Source organism: Capsicum annuum, chromosome 5 (assembly GCF_002878395.1).
Source record: "Capsicum annuum cultivar UCD-10X-F1 chromosome 5, UCD10Xv1.1, whole genome shotgun sequence".
Lineage (NCBI taxonomy): Eukaryota > Viridiplantae > Streptophyta > Magnoliopsida > Solanales > Solanaceae > Capsicum > Capsicum annuum.
Window position 1 is genome coordinate 106,569,839 of NC_061115.1, and position 22,823 is coordinate 106,592,661.

A 22,823-nucleotide genomic window follows, 5' to 3' on the forward strand; every position below is an offset into this window, starting at 1 on the left:
CAGTTATGGGACTACAGATTGTGAAAACTAGTAACTAGTAACTATGGTATTTTTTAGAATTGGAAAGTGTTGATGTATACTATTTGTAATGAAGTAGGAATAACTGAGAATAGGTTGAGAAAGTTTGATTTAGTTGATGGCTGGTAATCTTAGTTAAGCCATTAGATGATGAATAAGTCTATGCTAAAGCCTTTTTATAATTTTATTTTTATTAAGGAATAAATTTGGACTAATTGGTTAAAAATGATTGGATTTAACTAAATGCTTGGTCAACATGCTAGTAAATATAAGTACTTGGCTTTTTTTGAGAAGCTAATTAACATGCTAAATGAATTGACACAAATGTTATTAAAAAATAAAATCATTATATTTAGGAATATGGACTGTGTTGTGAAGCAACTGGTGATATTTGTAAACTTGTTTGATGATTTCATTTGAAATATTAGGGATGATTTAGCATAACTGAAATCCTACTTATTTTATTATGTATGATAATAGTTCCTTCATATTTGATATTACAATGCATGTTTAAGAAATGTAAATGACTATTTAGTATCCTAAGTGTAATCACATGCAATGAACTTATATGAAAAGTTTATTGGTTTTACAAGTGCTTTTACTGTATCATTATGATGGTGATTGTTGTGATATTTATTGCTTATTATAAGATGTACCAGAATTTGGATGTCTTTTTGGGATTTAAAATTATTATTATGAGATGAGTTGGTAATGGACACTGTTATAAAACTGGTTGGCTTAGGTACCATGCCTATAAAGTATATATGATTTATTAGTTGGATCGAGTATCACATAGGCACAATACTTGGACAGAACTCGTCCCTTGTAGGTCATGGATAGTGGGAGACCATAAGACACTTAGCATGTGTGTACAAGGTATGTATACGTGTGATGGTTTCTTGAGTGAACCCCAGGCTTATATGTTGACTTTTTATCATTGGTTTCTCGAGTGAATTGGAAATTATTATTATTAACATGGTTGTTGTTGGAATGAATTCTTAAGTAGATCAGGTTTATTTATTTACTTGTTGTATATATTGGTTACTTGAGTAGACCAGACTTATCTACTTACTTGTTATATATGTTGGTTCCTTGAGTGGTCCAGCTTTATTTGTTTACTTGTTATATATATGTTGGTTACATGAATTGACCAGACTTATCTATTTATTTTTTATATATGTTGGTTCCTTGATTGGACTGGGCTTATCTATTAACTTGTTATATATGTTGGTTCCTTGAGTTGACCAAGCTTATTTATTTACTTGTTATATATGTTGGTTCCTTGATTTGTTCGAGATTATCTGCTTACTTGTTATAGATGTTGGTTCCTTGAGTTGTCCGAGCTTATCTGCTTACTTGTTATAGATGTTAGTTCCTTGAGTTGGGATATATATATATACATATATATATGTGTGTGTATATATACATATATATATATATACTCATTCTGAAAGATTGGGCTTATGATTACTCACCTATTGAGTTAATTGAATCCTTGAATGGTTCAGGATAAATTGCAAATGAACAACATACTTCGTAATGGTCTATTTAATTATGTATTTAAGGCATGGTCAATATATTATTGTGGATTCTTGGTTGTCAACTTGGTTGATGCGAATATTCAGGATATTTACTTAAGTTGTTGCCTAATTGACTCATATTTCATTAAGTTCTATGGTTGTTGAAAAAGCTACTTGTTCTTAATGGATATAAGTTACTTGAAAGGTGTTTATCATCATTGATTTACCAATTGATATTGGGTAGGCGGGTGTTTCTATTTCACTACTTAATTTCTCATGACCTTAAAAGTATCTCTAACTCTAGGGTACTAATGCATAACTAGATTATCAAAACAAGGTTAAGGAAATATTGGGAAGTTAATTCTTGTAGTCCTAGCTCAGTTGTGAAGTTATGTTCATTCATATTTAGCATGGGCCAAAGATCTTAAGGCTGGTGTATTAAATGGAAAATATAAGTTACTTAAATTTAGTGATGACATGGACTATAGACTTAGGGGAGTTAAACTGTTACATTATATGTACATGATTTATCTTTAATTTTTACATTATATGGTATGTTCTTTAAACTTTGTCGATTGATGATACCTACTGATACACATTATTTGTACTGATTCTACACTTGCTATACCCTTTTTGGGTATACTCTGAATGTAGGATTAGTTGATGATTCTCAGGTGATGTGGATACTGATATCCAACAACTTATACGCCTTTTATTACTATGATGGGAGTTGTGTCTGCTATTTTTTATTTTACTATATTAGAAGCTCTTTTACATGTCTAGACTAGGTCCTCAGGATATATTTTTGTTATCCTTTCTAATTCTAGAAAGGTTGTATTTTTAGCATATTTTGAAGTCTTTAATAAAATTTATTTATAACTTCCATATGTATTTTGAAATGAATGCTAAGAGTTCTCTTATGACGTTCATATTGTGGCCACAATCCTAGATGGAGGAGGGGGGCACGGATTTTAGCCACTCATAATTTGATTAAAAATCAGTGATAATGTATTAAAAATGGATTATGCTAAGTATAGCGGACTTTTATCTACTCATAATATGATTACAAATCAGTGATATTGTATAAGCAATAGATTATGCTAAGTAAAAGAGCATGCCAAATTAGGTAGAGTTATGATGAATATTCATGCTCTGTTATTCTTCCTCTGACCAAAAACATATGTTGAAAATTATTTAAGGAGGTATTTATAGTTTTTAAAAACACCTAAGATATCTCTCCGAGTCGGACAAGGGAAAAGGGGGAAATTTCCCCTATGTCATCTTCTGCTTTATTCTACTATTATTCTCTTATTACAACCACATAATATAATCAAAATTAACATATTCATAGTAGTAAAAACTATGGGATTGCTAAAATATATTCCACCGCAACTAAACAGGAATTATGCCGGCACAATTATAAAAAAACATACGATGTTATCATGAGTTAAATTATTAATAAAATCACAAATTAAACAAAAAAAACATACTATATTGCCACATCCTCCAATTCCAAGCCTAGAAAAGCCACAAACAACTTTAGAAATGATTATTACAACCTTAATAGCCAAAAGTATATGTGATACAACCCAGAAAGATTTAATTACAATTAGTATAACTTAATCTCATGACTTTTGTTCACCGTCCCATGAGTTCATACAATAATTATACCTAAAATACATCTATTTCTCTTCATAGAAAAGAAAGGGTGAAGAGGGAAGAATCTTATCTTAAATCTACTAGAAATTATATTAAATTATGGCTTCATTAATAACAAACATTTTCCTCATACAAGAAACCTTGAGCCAAGAAAAAACATTAAAAATTCATAACATAAAAAAGGGGCTGCCCTAAGCACCCAACTTGGATAAATATACTCTCCACCATCCATATAGTGAAAACAAAGTGAAGAACACAATTAAAACTTACTTAACTCCACGTAACACTTGAATCAAATATAAGAGCCCTTAAGGAAGAAAAGGACAACCAAGAGAGCTAGAGAAGAGAGAGAGAGACAGAGAGAAAGAATTTTGTGTCTTGTTTATCTATTGAAAAATGTTAAGTTATGCATATATATTTTTTCTAAAAGTTGATAGGTCTTGGTACAAATCCATGACCTACCCCAAGTTTATTGGATTGCTGAAATTTAGGCCTCAACTCATCAAGTAGGTGATCCATCTACTAACCTATTTTAGATGATTTTTACCTTATTTGAATAAGTAAGTGACACACCTACTTGTACTAACTTTTCATGATTTATCCATATTATCTAATATTGTCTAATATACTAATAGCTCAAGTAAATAGGTTGTATAAATAAATAACTTATTGTAAAGTCCAAACATGTAGGACATTTACACTAGTAGGTGAAACATATAGCTCATTCAATTTTTCCATATTTTTTTTCATTCTAAAATGATATCCTTTTTAACTAATATTACTTTTGTTGGGTTGGCCAATTTTCTTTGTTAGCTTGGCTAATTTTATGAAGTATTATATTGCCTAAGTATTGAATAATTGAATGATTTATCCGCACTTTCTCTTTATTATCCTCATCTTCTATAGTTGCCAGTGCCTTTTTATTGTGATTTCTAAACCATGAATTCCATGATTGGATAAAGAGTGTTATTTCTTACTTATTCATCCCTATCTTCTCTTATATCAAATCCTCTAAGACCATTGTTGAACTAACTTAATATAGGATAAGGAGTTTTCCAACATACAATGAGAAGGGTGTCTTATTTGCTTCCAAGACCTCTGACAAAGATTATGAACTTGATATCTTCATCCAATAGTTTTTGTATGGATTTAGTCCCCAGCTTCACCATTTGAAGTCGTTTCTTTAATTGGAATTACTTGTCTTAATGTTATTTGTAAGTGTCCTCAAGATGTGACCATATTTATTTTGATGTAAATATAAAGTCTGCCATTATTTTTCTAGATAGATAACTTCTAACCATAATATTATGTTTTTTAGTCTATAATTTGGGGTCATATAAGGCCTTCCTCTCTCTTTTATTATGCTATCGAATAAAGAATCTTCTTAGATAATATCAATAATTCTCAATGTGTGCATAAGTCATAGGATATGTGTCTTTAAACTAGGTGATATGATCATTTTAACTTAATTAGGCAAATAGAAATAAGTAGGTGGAGGGAAGAAGGTAAAAGAGCTAGTGTACTTCTTGAACACGATGCCATGGTAGTAGTGGAAGAGAAGAAAGTTGGATTATATTAATTGACCGTAGTTTGACATAACATGTTGAATTAGGCATTAGGCCTAACTCACACCCTAATAGATTATTAAAGGGAGAAGTGAATAGCTAAGTCCAATAAGGAGCACAAGAGTAACATTCCTTACTTGGTTTTTGGTTTTTGGCATTCTTTAACCATTTTACTCTTCATTATAGTTTTATTTTAGTGTTTAAGGTTGGTGAGAGTGGGTGGCATAGTGGTATAATTCCTGAGGTGTTTTGTCAAGTTTTTAGTAAGTTTTTATTTTGGAAGGCTTTAGTGTTAGAATGGTTGACTTTGGCCAATATTCAGACATTCTAGCATCGAATGATAATTTTTTTAGTTTGGTCAGCTTTGTAATGATAATTTTAGATTAACAACTTGGTTGGTTTGTGATCCAAATCTTTCAACATGATTTTAAGCATTTAGATGAGATGTTAGAAAGTTAAGGCCTAGAGTTGAATTTGGTCAACATCTATTGATAATGATTTCTGTTGAAAATTCATACTATTTAGTTGAGACCAGAATGTTGAATTTGGCCTAGTAGCATAGTTAGATTGTGTTCAAAGGGTTATCATTGCATTCTAAGGGTCCATTGAGGGATTTCTAGTTTGATATTCAGTTGATGTTAGCTATTGCTGGTGAAGGGTTAAAATGCCCATCAAGATCACAATTCCTTGGTTATATTTGCAGTGACAAAGTTTATCCCTTTATCATATTTGCTAAGTGTATCATATTTGTAATGAGTAAGCTAGGTATGGGTCAAAGAAAGGCCTTCGCAGCTGTGAGAAAGTCATCATATTTTGTTAGACCTGGGCTGAGTCGGTAGTGATTACGAACATACCCTTGCATTCGCAAAGAGAAAATGACCCCTGGATAGTTTTAAGTCCGAAATTCAAAACAAAACCCTAAAACTCTAGTTTTGAAGCCCGGGAACTCAATTTGATAGAATTTAAAGGAGATTTTCTTGATTTAGACATCACTTAAGTTTCTAAATCTAAATATTCATATTTCCCAATGATTAATTCATGATTTTACCTTTATATCTTGGTTTTTCAACTTAAAAATTTGGGTTTTATCCATAAAGTTAAAGCTTGATAACTTGATGATTCAATGCCTATTTTAACTTTGATTTTAACAAAATTTTATATTTGAACTCTTTGAGTTATCAGTAACATGATTTTTAAATAAGATTTTAGTTTTTCCCTTATGGGATTAGAGTCGGGTTTTTAGATATAGATATGAAGTATAGCTATATAGTTGTTGTTTGTTTCGTTCTTTTATAGAATTAATATTTGATTGGATTGAGCTTGTTTAGAGGCTCTTTAGAAGAGTAAAGCTTCAATATGAATTTTTGAGATACTTCAAGAAAAGTTGAGACTTTCTTTTGACTCCTTCTTAAAGTACTTACATGTTAATTTCTTGTATTGGAAGTAATGAGAATTGGAGTCTAATATATGTGGATGATGAGTATCAATACTGGTATAAGTGTTATATTTTGGGTTAAAATTAATTAATTATTTTATTGGACTATTTTTTTTCTCGTATGGTTGATATGGCTTGTAGTTAAAATGACTTACTGAACACGTTATTTGATGATGGCACCCATATTTTATAAGTTAAGCCAGTTTTGAGTTGATATTTAATTTTAATTTTGAGGTGAAATGTAACAATCCTTTTTGTGATTTTTATTTTTTTCTATGTTTTGAAAATTTTCCCCTTTCTCATAGTTTTATATGCTATTTATGAGTTATGGGGTTGTTTGCCACGATCCTTGAAGTATTTAAGAGTGATTTGCATAAGTTTAAGATTTTGAGAAATCTTAAAAGTGTTTAGTTTGACATTGGTCAACATTTTTTATTCGAGCATAGAATGGTAATTTAGTTAGTCCCATAGGTTTTGAATATTATTTTGGGTTTAATAGCATTTTTGGTTTGTGTTCTGAGCTTTTATATTTAGTTTTGACCCCTAAGATAAGAAACTAGTCAAACTAGCCTAAAGAGGTCCCCGGGGATAATTTTTTTGATAACAACCTCTTTTAATAAATCTTTAAGTTCCATTAAGTTCAAAACATCAAATTTATCCTAGTAGAATTATTGATTTATATTTGTGGGGTTCCAAATAATTCCCGAGTGTCCATTCTGAGTCATTTTTACTTAGTATACTCTCAGCTAAAATCTAGTCTTGGAGAAACCGCCTAAGTGGCTTTTTGGGTGCCTTAGTGGTGGCACCAAGGCACACCTTAGGCCACCTAACTGAAAGTTAGCTGACACAACATCTTCTCCTTTGTGATGGCTTTTATGGCCATACTGAACACATCATCTGCTTTTGTTTCTTCATATACTACTAATATTTCATCTCTTAATTTGCATCCACACCATCATACTTAATTTTAGATCAATAATCTTAAATCCTTTCTTGCACTATTCAAGCCTACTGGTCTACCTTGGTACAACTATCCCCATGAATACATTGTCTTCTCAATTTGGATAACATTATCCCAAATCTATAACTGCTAAACTCCTGGGCTCATGCTTCTAACTCTAGGTCATATACTATTATAGGATTCTGAGAAGGGATCTGATGGCATATCTAATTTTGGATTCGCAAATGAGTTCTCATGGTTATGAATGAAATCTGTACAACTTTGGAACAAAGTAGAACTCATGGAAAACTTTTGAGACTATGGGAAATCCCATAACTGTCTGTGAGGATTTTCTGAGAAAGCCCTACCCCTAGGGCTGTAATGCCCCAAATATGGTACCCAAATGCTACACAGTGCTCATGACCCCGAAGGACCATAAACTAAACCATGACTGATATCTGTGCCTGTATACTGCATGATATACTGTATAATATGGATACATGAACTGAAAGGCCATAAGTTTCAAATTATAACATGATATATGATAAAATATAACATTTAGGATGAGCATAAATGCCTAAAACAAAACTATCTAAACATACTGAAGTCTGAAAAGCCTCTAAAACATAATTTTCTGAATAAGGAGATAATGGGACATGTCCCCAACTAACTCCAACTAATAAACTAATTAATGAGATAATAAAGAAATGATCATGTCCTCAAAGGATGAGGACTCACTGCTAACTCTGACTGCTGAAACTGTAATGCTACTGATGCTCTGGAGCTCGTGCATCTGAACCTAGGGTATTAGACACCATAGCGCAAATGCATTAGTACTTTGAATGTACTGGTATGAATGGAGGTTAGGATGAATGCATGGGGCTCATATGCATGAACAATACTAGATAATGACTAATATGAATGTGAGAATACATATATAAATACGTCATAACAATATCTGAGATCATGATAACATGAATTTACTGATTACTAACATAACTGATAATTGAATTCTGATGATTGATATAACTGATGACATGAGTGACTGTATTTGACAGTCCTAAATATAATGGAACTAGCTAAGTTCTGTATTATTTTGAGTTGACGGTATCTGATAATTCTGAATTCTGTAGACTGAATGACTGTATCTAATAGTCCTGATTCAGTAACTAAAACTGTGGGAAGTAGTCATCTAACTGACATGCCCCTAATACGCCACTATTGTAGAGTTGGGGTCTAATTTGTAACCCCAGTTGGAAGGGTGTCATTACCGCACCACTGGTAAGGACAATCTGTGAGTAACCCTCATATAATGGTAACTCTACTAAGAATGGTGGGAACCCTTATATAACAGGTTAAGACACCACATCTACCCTCTTATAATAGCCTATGATGTCTTAACCTATGCTGGCTACGTAGATCTAGAATTTAAAGATTGCTTCTAAGAATCACACCCTCATATAACAAGTGAGTTCTCATCCTTGGGTTCTCTTGGTGCTAATTTTTACCCCCATCTGAATAGACACTAAACATGATTAACTGAACTGGACTAGACTAAATTCATGAAGTTCCGTTAGCTGACTGAATATTATTAAGAATACTGAATTACTGAACTTTCCTAAGTCACATGACTGACTGGATTCTATTGACCATGGATTGACAGAGGATATCGTGAAAACATGACCCTAAATCTAGGCACACAACTATATTTTTTGGGTACAAGTTCCCCCAGATCTCGATGGAAGAAAACTAACAAGGCATGACATTATTGAATACATGACCAACATCAACAATACATAATACAATAGTTGGAGATATTTGATGGGCATTTGATTATATAGCTTGGTACGTGAATAAGATAGCATTATATATAGCATAATTTCATAAGTCTAACTCATGAGAAATCCCACAAGCAATTTCAATACATACGAATAACATGGAAGTCATTTTGAACATAAGTTTAAAGCATACATTGTCATTTAGGTCACAATTTAGCTATAGTGCCTAATTTCTATCCGTTTAGGCATTTTATCAAACACATTACCTGGAAAACATTAAGGCATAGGTTAAATCATCAAATTTCACATATCATAAACTACCAAATTCATGGATTTTAATTTATATGCTACCATAGTTTTCATAATTTCACATAAGGATTCCAATATGGGAATCAAACAACAACCATCACATAACTTGAGCAACCCACAACATAATAATCACGATTCATAATTTAAAATAGGGTTCTTGAGCTTTATGGATGAAAGGAATCCATAAATCAACACAACACATGCTTTTGATCATAATTTAGTGAAGATTGATGGAGAGATTTTCTTAAAATTGAATCCCCAATTGAAACCCTAGTTTGTTCTTAAGAGAAAATTGAGAGAAACTAGTATATTTTGGGTGAAAAATGGCTAAATCAAGTGTTATTGGGTTTAAATAGGGGTGGGAAATTGACCCTTTTAACTTGGACATGTCTTTTAAATTGGTGAAATTTCCCGACCTGAACCCCTGGTGCGACGCGGCACTATTGCGCCGTGACACTAGTATTTGACAATTGGGAAATAGGAAAATGGTGTGACGCATAGCCATCGTGGTGCCACTTTATTTGTGACCTGGAAGTTTGGCATGACATAGAGAAATTGCACTAGGACACTGGAAAAAGGACAATTGCCTTTTTATCTTATGGCACGGCGTGCCACTAACTAATATGACGTTGTTTTATGATGGGGACTTAAAATAGTCATAACTTCTTACCCGATTATTGGATTTAGGCGATTTTATATCAATGAAAATCTTATTGAATGTCCCACATGAACAAAAGTGAAAATCTAGAAAATTCCCTATGGAATAAAAATCATTAAATTTAGAATCTAATACTTGACTTTCTTGAGAAAAAATTAGTTAGGAAACTTTTGGGTATTATAATATCTCCCCCTTAGCAACATTCACCCACGAATGAGACTGACTGGGAGGGGAGAAACATTAAGTCAAAGTACATACTAAATATGAACACTGAAACATGACTACATAATAGACATTTTTGAGATTCATACAGAGCATGCATATCTAATGCATGATTTCATGACTGAGCTGATCCATGAATGCATGACTGAGAGTACTGATAAGCTGATCATACATATTTGATGCGTAAATACATGACAAAATTGATTATATGACTCAGATTTCTAATAACTGAGTCTTCTCACAAGGAGAATGCATGTTTGATGCATGAACAGATGATAATCTGATTCATGAATTTATAATTGGATATGCAATGGTACTTAATACCAAGTTTAAAAATGGAATCCTGAACATGAGGCTGATACCAAGTTGTAACTAAAATCTGGACATGAAAACTGAAAAGCTTAAAGAGAGCTATTTCCTTGATCTTGATCTGAGTTAGCGGAGAAGAGGTGAGGGTACTTGGTATGCATGTCTACTTCTGCTTCCCAAGTATCTCCCTCAACGGACTGATTCTTCCAAAGAACTTTGACTAAAGGGAATTATTTGTTCCTTAGTCTACGAGTCTGGTATTCTAGAATTTTGACTGGAATCTCCTCATAAGAGAGGTTGTTCTGAACATCTATGCTCAGACTAGGGACTACAACTGCTGGGTTACCTATATACTTCTTGATCAAAGATACATGGAAGACTGGATGAACTGAGGCTAGATCTAAAGGCAATTCGATCTCATTAGCTACCTTGTCGAAGCACTAAGAATTTTGAAGGGACCAAAATATCAGGGACTGAGCTTTCCCTTCGTGTCAAACCTCTTCACTCCCTTCATGGGAGAGATCTTTAGATAGAAATAGTCACCAACCTCAAACTCGAGATCCTATATATGCATATCTGCATAAGACTTCTATCGGCTCTGAGCAGCCTGGAGTCTTTCATTGATCAATTGGACTTTCTCTAAGGCATAGATTACCAAGTCAGGTCTTATCACCAAGGCCTCACTAACGTCGAACCAACCAACTGGAGATCTGCATATCCTACCATAGAGAGCTTCGAATGGAGCCATCTGAATACTAGAATAATAGTTATTATTATATACAAACTCAATCAAAAGCAAGTGGTCATCCCAACTACCCTTGAAATCAATTGGTCACGCCCTTATCATACTTTGTAGGGTCTAAATGGTCCTTTCTACTTAACCATCTGTCTAAGGATGAAAGGCTGTACTGAGATAAACTTGGGTACCAAGACCCTTTTGGAATGCTTTCCAGAAGTGAGAGGTGAACTAGGTAACTCTATCTAAGATAATGGATAACAGAACACTATGCAATCTGACCAACTCCTTGATGTAGAGTTTGGCATAATCCTCGACTGAATAAGAGGTATGAATTGGAAGAAAATGGGTTGATTTAGTCATTCTGTCTATAATGACCCAAACTGAATTATGGTGGCGATGAGTACGAGGCAAACCCGTCACAAAGTCCATGTTCACTTCTTCCCACTTCTAATTAGGAATATCGAACTCCTGCATGGAACCACTAGGTTTTTGATGCTCTATCTTAACCTGCTGACATGTAGAGCAGTTAGCCATAAACTCTGTAATATCTCTCTTTATCCTACTCCAACAATAGATCTCCTACAATTTGTGGTACATCTTTGTGGTCCCTGGATTAATAGAGTAGCACACACCATGCGCTTATGAAAGAATTCACTGCCTTAATTCATCTACACCTGGAACACAGAGATGATCCCGATAATGCAAAACCATCTCCTTCTTGGGAGAAAACCTCTATTTTCTGTTCCTTGACTGACTCTTTCAACTTGACTAAACTGGAGTCTCTATCTTGCTTTTCATTCACCTTGGAAACTAGAGATGATTCTAAACTACTCGGAACCCATATGTCACCCTCTTCTGTATAGACTAAGTGAACGCCTAGTCTGGAAAGCTGATGAATTTCCTGAGCTAACTTCATCTCAATATCCTCAACATGAGTAACACTACCCATAGACAGTCTACTGAGAGCGTCAACCACTACATTGGCCTTGCCCAGATGATAAAGGATACTCATGTCGTAATCTTTCAAGAGCTCTAACCACTTTCTCTAACGAAGATTGATATCTTTCTGAGAAAAGACATACTGAAGGCTCTTATGATCAGTGAACCCATCTATATGAACACCGTATAAATAATGCCTCCAAATCCTTAAGGCAAATACGATGGCTCCTAACTCAAGATCATGAGTAGGATAATTATTCTCGTAGGGTTTACGATGTCTGAAGGCGTAGGATATGACCTTACTATTAATGAGGACATAACCCAAACCTACTCTGGATGCATCACAGTACACTACAAACCCATCTGGATCGTCTGTAAGAGCTAAAACTGGCGCTGAGGTGAGTTGAGTCTTCAACCCTTGAAAAATCTTCTCACAAGGATCTGAAAACTGAAACTTGACTTTCTTCTTAGTTAATCTTGACATAGGGGATGCAATAGAAGAAAATCCTTTAACAAACCATCTATAATAGCAAACCAAACCCAAGAAACTCCTGATATCTGATGGAGAGATAGGTCGAGGCTGGTTCCTTACGGCTTTAGTCTTTTGAGGATCAACCCTAATGCCATCACCAGAAATGATATGGCTAAGGAACGCTACTAACCTTAGCCAAAATTCACACTTACTGAATTTGGCGAACAACTAATGATTTCTGATAGTCTAAAGTACATCACACTCACTGTAGAAATAGACCAGAATATCATCTATGAAGACTATGATGAACATATATAAGTACTACTTGAAAACGCGGTTCATAAAGTCCATGAAAGATACTGGGGCATTGGTAAGACCAAAGGATATGACTAGGAATTTAAAGTGACCAGACCAAGTACGAAAGGCTATCTTTGGAATGTCATATTCTCTAACTCTGAGTTGATGGTAGCATGATCTGAGGTCTATCTTAGAAAAATAGCTGGCACCCTGAAGTTGGTCAAATAAGTCATCAATTCTGGGAAGAGGTACTTGTTTTTTACTGTGACTCTATTGAGCTGATGATAATCAATGAACATTCTGAGAGAACAGTCTTTCTTGTGCACAAATAAGACTGGTGCACCCCAGGGGGACATACTGGGTTTGATGAATCCTTTATCTAAGAGATCCTTCAACTGCTCTTTCAATTCTTTGAGTTCTGCAGGTGCCATTCTGTATGGAAAAATAGATATAGGCTGAGTATCTAGAATAAGATCAATGCCAAAGTATGTTTCCCTTTTGGGAAGAATTCCTTGAAGATCTTCGGGAAAGATATCTAAATATTTATTCACAATTGGGACTGAGTCAAGGATGGGATTTTTAGAACTAGTTTCCTTAACTCGAACAAGATGATAGACACATCTCTTAGATATTATTTTATGTGCCCAAAGGTAGGAAACAAGTTGACCTCTGAAAATAGATACACTACCCTTCCACTCTAGGATGGGTTCATTTGGAAACTAGAACTAGACTATTCTGTGTCTGCAGTTGACTTGGCATAGCAAGAGTGAAGCCAATCCATGTCGAGAATGACATCAAAATCCATCATCTCTAATTTGACAAAATCTACGGAGGTGACTTTCTGAAATATCCTAACGGGTAATTCCTTATACCTACTGGGCTATGATGATTTTACCCACTGGGGTAGAGACTGAAAAGGGATCTGCTAGAATTTTGGGACTGACTCTGAAATTAACTGCTATATAGGGAGTAACAAAAGATAGGGAGGTACCTAGATCTAGCAAAGCATAAAAGTGCACATGAAAGATCTATAACATACCAGTAACCATACTAGGAGAATTTTCCTGATCTTGTTGGGACTGGAGAGCATAGAGCCTGTTAAGGTGTTGCCCACTAGTAGCAATAGAAGTTGCACCCTACTAATTTGAGTGAATGGACTGAGCTAAGAAATAGTTCTACTGACCCTGAGAATTTAGCTGAGGATAGTCTCTATGTCTGTGGCCTGGCTTGCCACATCTGAAACAAATACCACTGCCAGCTCTGCAAATACCCTGATGGTGCTTGCCAGTAGTGTGGCAAAGAGGATAGGTGTGGGCACTACTAATACTACCCTGAGACATAGATCCTGGCGCCTTTATTACCATCCATGAACTTAGGAACTAGAGCAATAGCTGAGGAAGGAGATGGAACTGATGACTTAGGACAAAACTGAGAGCAGTTTGCTCCTTTTGATTTGGGCTGAGCAAAGTTGAAACTACCTGTCCTTTCTCTCTTATTTTGCTTCTCCCTTATCTTAATCTTTTTCTCCTCTATCTGCTGAGCATGAGTCATAAGCTTGGCTAAAGTCCTATCACTATTCAACATCGCAGACCTACACTCATGACCACACTATCATTTATCTCAGAAACAAACTTACTTATCTTGGCCCTACTGTCTGCAACAACATGAGTAGCATATCTAGTTAATTAAGTAAACTTAAGAGAATACTTTTTCACCATCATGTTACCCTGCCTGAGGTTAATGAATTCTAACATCTTAGCCTCACTCATCTCTAGAGGAAAAAACCTCTCTAAAAATGCGATGATAAACTCCTCCCTCTCTATAGGTCCTGCATCAACTGGCCTCTCTAACTTCCATGCTTGTACTAAGTGTGAACAACATCCTGCAACTGATATACAGCTAGCTCAGCACTCTCAACAGCTGACACCCTCATAACATCAGTAACCTTTTAAACCTAATCGGTGAATTCCTAAGGGTCCTCATCTAACTTAGACCCGAGAAAGGATGGAGGATTTATTCGGGTGAAGTACCGAATCCTGGTTGCAGCTGAATTGGCCACTGGGTTGGTTAAAATGACAACTGGTTTTTCATTCTGAGCGGCAACTAATTGACCAAGAGTAGTGTATGCAGCTCTAAACTCTACATGAGAAACATGTTCACCCAAAGATTCTTTGAGCTGAGGGGCTGACTGATACCCATTTCTTCTTTTAGGAGCATGTTCTATAGAAGAAAGAGAGAAACAAATTAGACTGAGAGGTTGACTTGAGATTATGCTCACTGGCATGAAATAAATACTGAAAGAAGGGAAACTATTCCCAAAAAAATATGGTGCACAACACACCAATGCACAAGACTCAACTAGATGCGGCTTTCAGACTTCCTAGGACACTATTGAATCTAGCTTTGATACCAAGTTTGTAACACCCTGAATCTTGTACTTGAAATACTATACGGTGCTTATGACCCCGAAGGACCACAAGCTAACCCATGACTGATATCTATGCTTGTATATTGCATGATATACTATATTATGCAGATACATGAACTTAAAGGCCATATGGTTCAAACTATAGCATAATATCCAATAAAATATAACATCTTAGATAGGGTAAAAATGCCCAAAACAAAATTGTCTAAACATACTGTATTTTGAAAAGCGTCTAAAACATAACTGACTGAATTAGGAGATGATGGGATATGTCCCCAACTAACTCTACTTAATAAACTAATTAATGAGATAATAAATAAATGATCATGTCCTCAAAGGATGAGGATTCACTGCTAACTCTGACTACTAAAACTGAAATGCTACTGATTCTCTGGAGCTCGTGCTTCTGAACCTATGGTATAAGACACAATAGCACAAATGCATCAGTACTTTGAATGTACTGGTATGCATGGAAGATAGGCTGAATACATGGGGTTCATATGCATAAACAATACTGGATAACTGACTAATATGAATATGAGAATACATGCATGAATACGTCGTAACTATATCTGAGATCGCGATAACATGAATTTACTGATAACTAACATGAGTTATAACTAAATTCTGATGACTGATATAACTGATTACATGAGTGACTGTATCTGAAAGTCCTGAATCTGATGGAATTAGATAGTTTCGTACTATTCTAAGTTGACTATATCTGATAGTCCTGAATTCTATATAACTATCTGAGTTCTATTACTGAGACTGAATGATTGTATCTGACAGTGCTGATTCTGTAATTGAAATTGTAGGACGTAGTTATCTAACCGACATGCCCCTAATACGCCATTATGGATGAGTTGGGGCCCAATCTGTAACCCCAATTAGAAGGGTGTCAATACCACACCACTGGTAAGAACAATCTGTGAGTAATCCTCATATAACAGGTAGCTCAAGCGAGAACGGTGGGAACCCTCATATAATAGGTTAAGCCACTTTATCTACCCTCATACAATAGGCTATGATGTCTTAACCTACGTTGGCTACGTAGTTCTGGAATGCAATGATTGCTTGTAAGAATTACACCCTTATATAAAAGGTGAGTTCCCATCCTTGGGTTCACTCGGTGCTAATTCCTACTCCCATTTGAATAGACACTGAACATGATTAACTAAACTTGACTAGACTGAATTCACGGAGTTCCGTTAGCTAACGAAATACTATTGAGATTACTGTATTACTGAGCTTTCCTAAGTCACATGACTGAATGGGTTCTATAGACTATGGCTTGACAGGGGATATCGTGAAAACATGAAACTAAATCTAGGCACACAACTATATTTTTTGGGTACAAGTTCCCCCAGGACTCGATGAAACTAAATCTAGGCATGACATTATTGAATACATGACCAACATCAACAATCTAAAATACAATAGTTGGAGATATTTCATAGGAATTTGATTATCATAGCTTGGTATGTGAATAAGATAGCATGTATACATAGCATAATCTTATAAGGCTAACTAACGAGCAATCCCACAAGAAATTTCAATACATAAGAATAACATGGAAGTCATTTTTAGCATAAGGTTAAAGCATACATTGTCATTTGGGTCACAATTTAACTATAGTGCATAATTTCTATCCCTTTAGGCAATTTATCAAACACCTTACATGCAAAACTTAAGGCATAGGTAAAATGATCAAATTTCACAAATAATAAACCACCAAATTCATGGCTTTCAATTTATATGCTAATGTAGTTTTCACAAGATCACATAAGGATCCCAACATGGGAATAAAACAACAACCATCACATAACTTGAGCAATCCACAACATAATAATCATGATTCATAATTTAAAATAAGGTTCTTGAGCTTTATGGATGAAAGGAATCCATAAATCAATATGATGCATACTTAGTTCTTGATTTAGAGAACATTGATGGAGAAATTTTCTTGAAATTGAATCCCTAATTTAAACCCTAGTTTGTTCTCTAGAAAAAATTAAGAGAAACTAGTATATTTTGGGTGAAAAATGGCTAAATCACCTGCTATTAGGCTTAAATAGGGGTGGGAAATTGACCCTTTAACCCTGGATATGTCTTTTAAATTTCTCGACATGGACCCCTAGCACGACGCGGTGCTATTATGCCGCGTCACTGGAATTTGATAATTGGGAAATAAGGAAATGGTGCGATGCGGAGCCATCATGGTGCCACTTTATTTGTGACCTAAAAGTTTGGCGCAATGCAGAGAAATCGTGTTAGGACACTAGAAAAATGACAATTGCCATTTTATCTTGTGGTGCGGTGTACCACTGGCCAATATGGCGCTGTTTTACGATAGGGACTTGAAATAGTCTAACTTCTTACCTGGTTATCAGATTTAGGTAAATTTTATATCAATGGAAAACTTATTTAATTTTCCACCTGAAAAAAAGTAAAAATCTTGAAAATTCCCTATAGAATAAACATCATTCAATTTAGAAGCTAATACTTGATATTCTTCAGATAAAATTAGTTAGGAAACTTTGGGGTATTACAAGGGCCTTAAGCTTCACTATTTTGTTACCTTGAAAGTAAGGTGGATTTGAAATGAGTGGAGCATGATAAGAACCTACATGGATTTCTTAGAAAACCTTTCTATAGCACGATATGAAACATGAAAGAAGGGAAACAGTTCCTAAAACATCTCATAGCCTCCTGCTCATAAGTGTGGTGTATAACACACCTATGCACAAGACTCTACTAGATGCAGCTAATACTGGGATACTAAATAACTGAGTCTATAGAGTACTGAGGACTATGGTATATGATGACTGACCAAGATCACTAAGATTCCTAAGGTTACTGAGATTACTGAATGGGACTGGACTGATACTGAGTTTACCGACTTTTCTTGAGTCACATGACTGACTGAATTCTACTGATCATGGCTTGGCTGAGAGTATCATGAAAACATGACACTGGTTCTAGGAACACAACTAAATTATCAGGTACAAGTACCTCCAGGACTCGATAGCATGAAACTGATAGAACATGACACTTCTTGAATATATGACCAATATCAATAATTCATAAAACATCAATTTGGGGATTTCATGAAGCATATGGTTATCATAGTCTTGTACATGAAAGGAATTGAAAATAAACATGTCATACTTTCATAAACCTATTCTCATGGACATTTCCTCAACCATTCATAATGCACACAATATCATGGAAGTCATTCTTGGTCATAGGGTAAAGCATGCATTTATCACTTGGGTCACAATTAAGCTATATTGCATAATTTCTATTCTCTTAGCAATTTTATCAAACACCTAGGATGCATGACTTAGGGAATAGGCATGACCAGAAAATTAATACAACAATACTTTGAATTTCAGCTTAATTACAGATGTTTTAAATAACTGAGTCTATACCAATAGCACAAATGCATCAGTACAACTGGAGTACTGAGTATATGAGTGAGGTAAGCTAAAGCTAAGGGTTTACATGCATGATTAATGCTAACTAACTGATATGAACGTAATAGTGAAAACATACATACATAGTAACTGAGAACGTGAGTACGTGATAACTAAATCTGTCCGCTAATACATGGCTGAAACTATAGTTTTGATAACATGAATGACTATGTCTGACAGTCTTAAATCTGGTGGAACTTTCTGAGTCCCGTGCTATAACTGAATTTGAATATATCTAACAGTCCTGGTATACTGATATCTGAAGAACTGTCTAATTTTTTTTACTGAGACTGATACTAAAACTATGGGAGGTAGTTCTTTAACCGACATGCCCCATGTATGCTAAAGTAGCTGAACTGGGGTCCAATCATTGCCTTGATTTGAAGGGTGTCAATACCATGCCACGGCTAAAGACATGCTATGAGTGACCCTCAAATCTGGTAGTGTTCCCAAAAGAGAACGACGGATGTCTGCCCCATCAACCCTCAAGCTGGCAGTGTTGATGTCTCAACCTATGCTGGCTACATAGTTCTGAAACATAAGTATTGCTTCTAAGAATCACACCTTCATCTGAAGTAGGTGAGTTCCTATCCTTGGGTTCGCTCGGTGCTAACTCCTACTCCCATCTGAAGAAACTGAACATGATTTAACTGACTATACATAAACTGGGTTTATTGAATTTCCGTTGACTCACGGAATAATACTGATAATTGATAGAGTCATGAGGTTTCTGAGGTTTCCTGAGTCACATGACTGACTGAATTCTATGGAACGTGGCTTGACAAAGATATCATGACAACATGACATGGCTCTAGGGACACAGCTATAGTTTCGGGTATGAATACCCTCAGGATTCGATAGAAGGAAACTGACACACATGACATAACTTGATCACAAGATTTGAGTCCACAATTCATAATATCATAAGTAAGGGATAGTGTGCTTCATAAGTCTATTCAACATCTCAAACATGGTAGGGAAAGCATGGATACATTTCATGTACATGTTCTATAATTCCATTATCACACATGCATCACACCACAACAATAGCAACACATAAATAGCATGGAATTCATATTGAGTGTATAGGTACTATGGACTTGTCATTTAGATATCATAGAATCATGCAAATATGAACTTCTAGAATCCCGGGCATTTTACCTATATTTGTTAATCATTACTAGACAATACATTACTACTTGTCACCTAACCATCTTTTATTAACTGACTCAATTAATTATCTAGCCATCTTTTACTAACTAATCTTTTCTTAACAATTCATTAGTTAACCATATAGCAACTATTCAAAGTAATTAACCAGTCACCTCTTATACCAAATCTCTTATCATCTAGCCATATTAACACATAATGCCTCGTTTATCGACTAATCGACATCACGAACTTAGTTATCAATACCAACTAATATTTCACCTATGCTAGACTCGACCTTACTATAAGTAGCAACAAAAACTGAGCATGCACACATTGGGCATAGGTTTTCTCAATAAATATTAATCATCTTGAACCACCCAATTTCATGGGTTTTAACCACAACATGCATAATTCATGGAAATCATCTTAAAATAATATTTTGAAGTTTAAACAATGGTCATTGACATGAACAACATCACATAGTAACAAGGAAATCAATGTTTCTCAGTTAAAATCATGGTTCTTGAACTCTATGAACAAAAAGGTTCCATAGATGAACACTACGCATACCTGACTCAAGGTTCTTGATGTTTTTGAACTGGAAGGATTTGAAATCCTTTGATTCTTAAATTAGATTATGTCCTGATCTTGAAGATTTAATTTAGGAAGAAACCCTAGTTGTTGTTTGTAAAATAAAAGTGAGCAAAATGGCTGAATTCAGACTTATTTGGGTATATATAGGCGGGTGATAAGTGACCAAACTACCCCTATTAAAACAACCTGGAAATAAGTTGAACGTGCCGTGTGACGGTCTGACTGATGGTCTGTCATACTCCTGGTGGACCGTCATTCAGCCCGTCAGACATGGACCAGAAATGGGCTTCACTAGATAAGGGTTGATGGCCTGGATGATGGTACGTCACAACTTTGATGGTCCGTCAACTCGTCCTTCAGTCCTTATCCAGAACATGGCTTAACTGGCATGTCTTTGATGGTCCAAGTAATGGTCTATCACTAAGTTAATGGTCCATCAACTTTTCCATTAGGCCTTAACTAGAATGGGACCCTTCTGCCTTGGAAGTGATGGTCCAAGTGGTGGTCCGTCACTAATTGGACGGTCCGCCAACTGGGCCATCGCACCTGGGCGATTCTGACCGTTCCAAGTAAAACGTCCATAACTCCTTTGTCTGATGTCGGATTTGGACGAAATTGATATCGTTGGAAAGCCAACTCAATTTCCCATGTGATAGAAAGTGAAAATCTCAAAAATACTGCATGTACAAAAACAGATTTGCATTTCAAAGTAAGTCCTAGCATTCTTAAGATGATTTCTAGCTAGGAAAAAGACACGGGTATTACAATATCTCCCTCTTGAGAATATTCTTCCTCGAATGAAAATGCCTGGGAGGGGAAATAATGATCTGAAAATGAATAGATGGAACATGATCTCATGACTGACAAACTGTACATAGCATATTGATCATGCATATCTGATGCATGGATAACTGATACATGAATATGTAACTGAGCAATCTGATAAACTGAGTTTCTCAAGGTGAGAATGCATAGCTGATGCATGACTAAATACTGTACTAACACATGAACGTATGTTTGCGTATGCAATGGCAATAGATACCAAGTTTATACTAAATACTGAACATGAAACTGAATAAGCTTTAGAAGAACTGTTACCTTAAGCTTGATCTAAGTTGGCGGAGAAAAGGTAAGGGTTCTTGGTACGCATATCTGCTTCTATTTCCTAAGTAGCTCCCTCATGAGACTAATTTTTTCAAAGAACTTTGACTAGAGGGACTTCTTTGTTCCTCAATCGACGAGTCTGATAATCTAAGATTTTAATTGGAATCTCTTCATAAGAGAGGCTGTTATGAATGTAAATGCTCTGAATAGGGACTACAACTGTTAGGTCACCTATGCACTTCTTGAGCAAAGAGACATGAAAGACTGGATAGACTGAGGCTAGATCTAAAGTCAATTAGAGCTCATAAGCTACTTTGCCAAAGCGACTGAGAATCCTGAAGGGACCGACATAGTGAGGACTGAGTTTCTCTTTCTTGCCAAACCTCTTCACCCTCTTCATGGGAGAGATCTTAAGATAGATATATTCGTTGACCTGAAACTCGAGATCCTTTCTACAAACATCTACATAAGACTTCTGTCTGCTCTGAGAAGCCCGTAGTCTCTCTTGGATCAACTGAACTTTCTCTAAGGCGTCAAATACCAAGTCAGGACCTATGACTGAGGCCTCACTAACTTTGAACCAACCAATTAGAGATCTACACCTCTTACCATAGAGAGCTTCGAATGGAGCCATCTGAATACTGGAATAATAGCTATTGTTTTATGCAAATTAAACAAAAGGCAAGTGGTCATCCCAACTTCCTTTGAAATCAACTGCACACGCCCTTAGCATTTCTTTGAGAGTCTGAATGGTCCTTTTTTCTTGACCATCTATCTGAGGATGAAACGTTGTACTGAGATGGACTTGGGTACCAAGACCTATTTAGAATACTTTCCAGAAGTGAGAGGTGAACTGGGTAATCTGACCAACTCCCTGATGTAGAGTTTGGCATAATCCTCGATTGAGTAAGAAGTACGAACTGGAAGGAAATAAGATGATTTGGTCATTTTGTCTATGATGACCCAAACTGAATCATGCTGACTACGAGTACGAGGAAAACCCATCACGAAGTCCATGTTCACTTCTTCCCACTTTCAAGTAGGAATGGTGAACTCCTGCATGGAACCACTAGGTTTTTGATGCTCTATCTTAACCTACTGATATGTAGAGCACTTAGCCACACACTCTGCAACATCTTTCTTCATCCCACTCCACCAATAGATCTCCCACAATTTGTGGTACATCTTAGTTCCCCCTGGATGAAT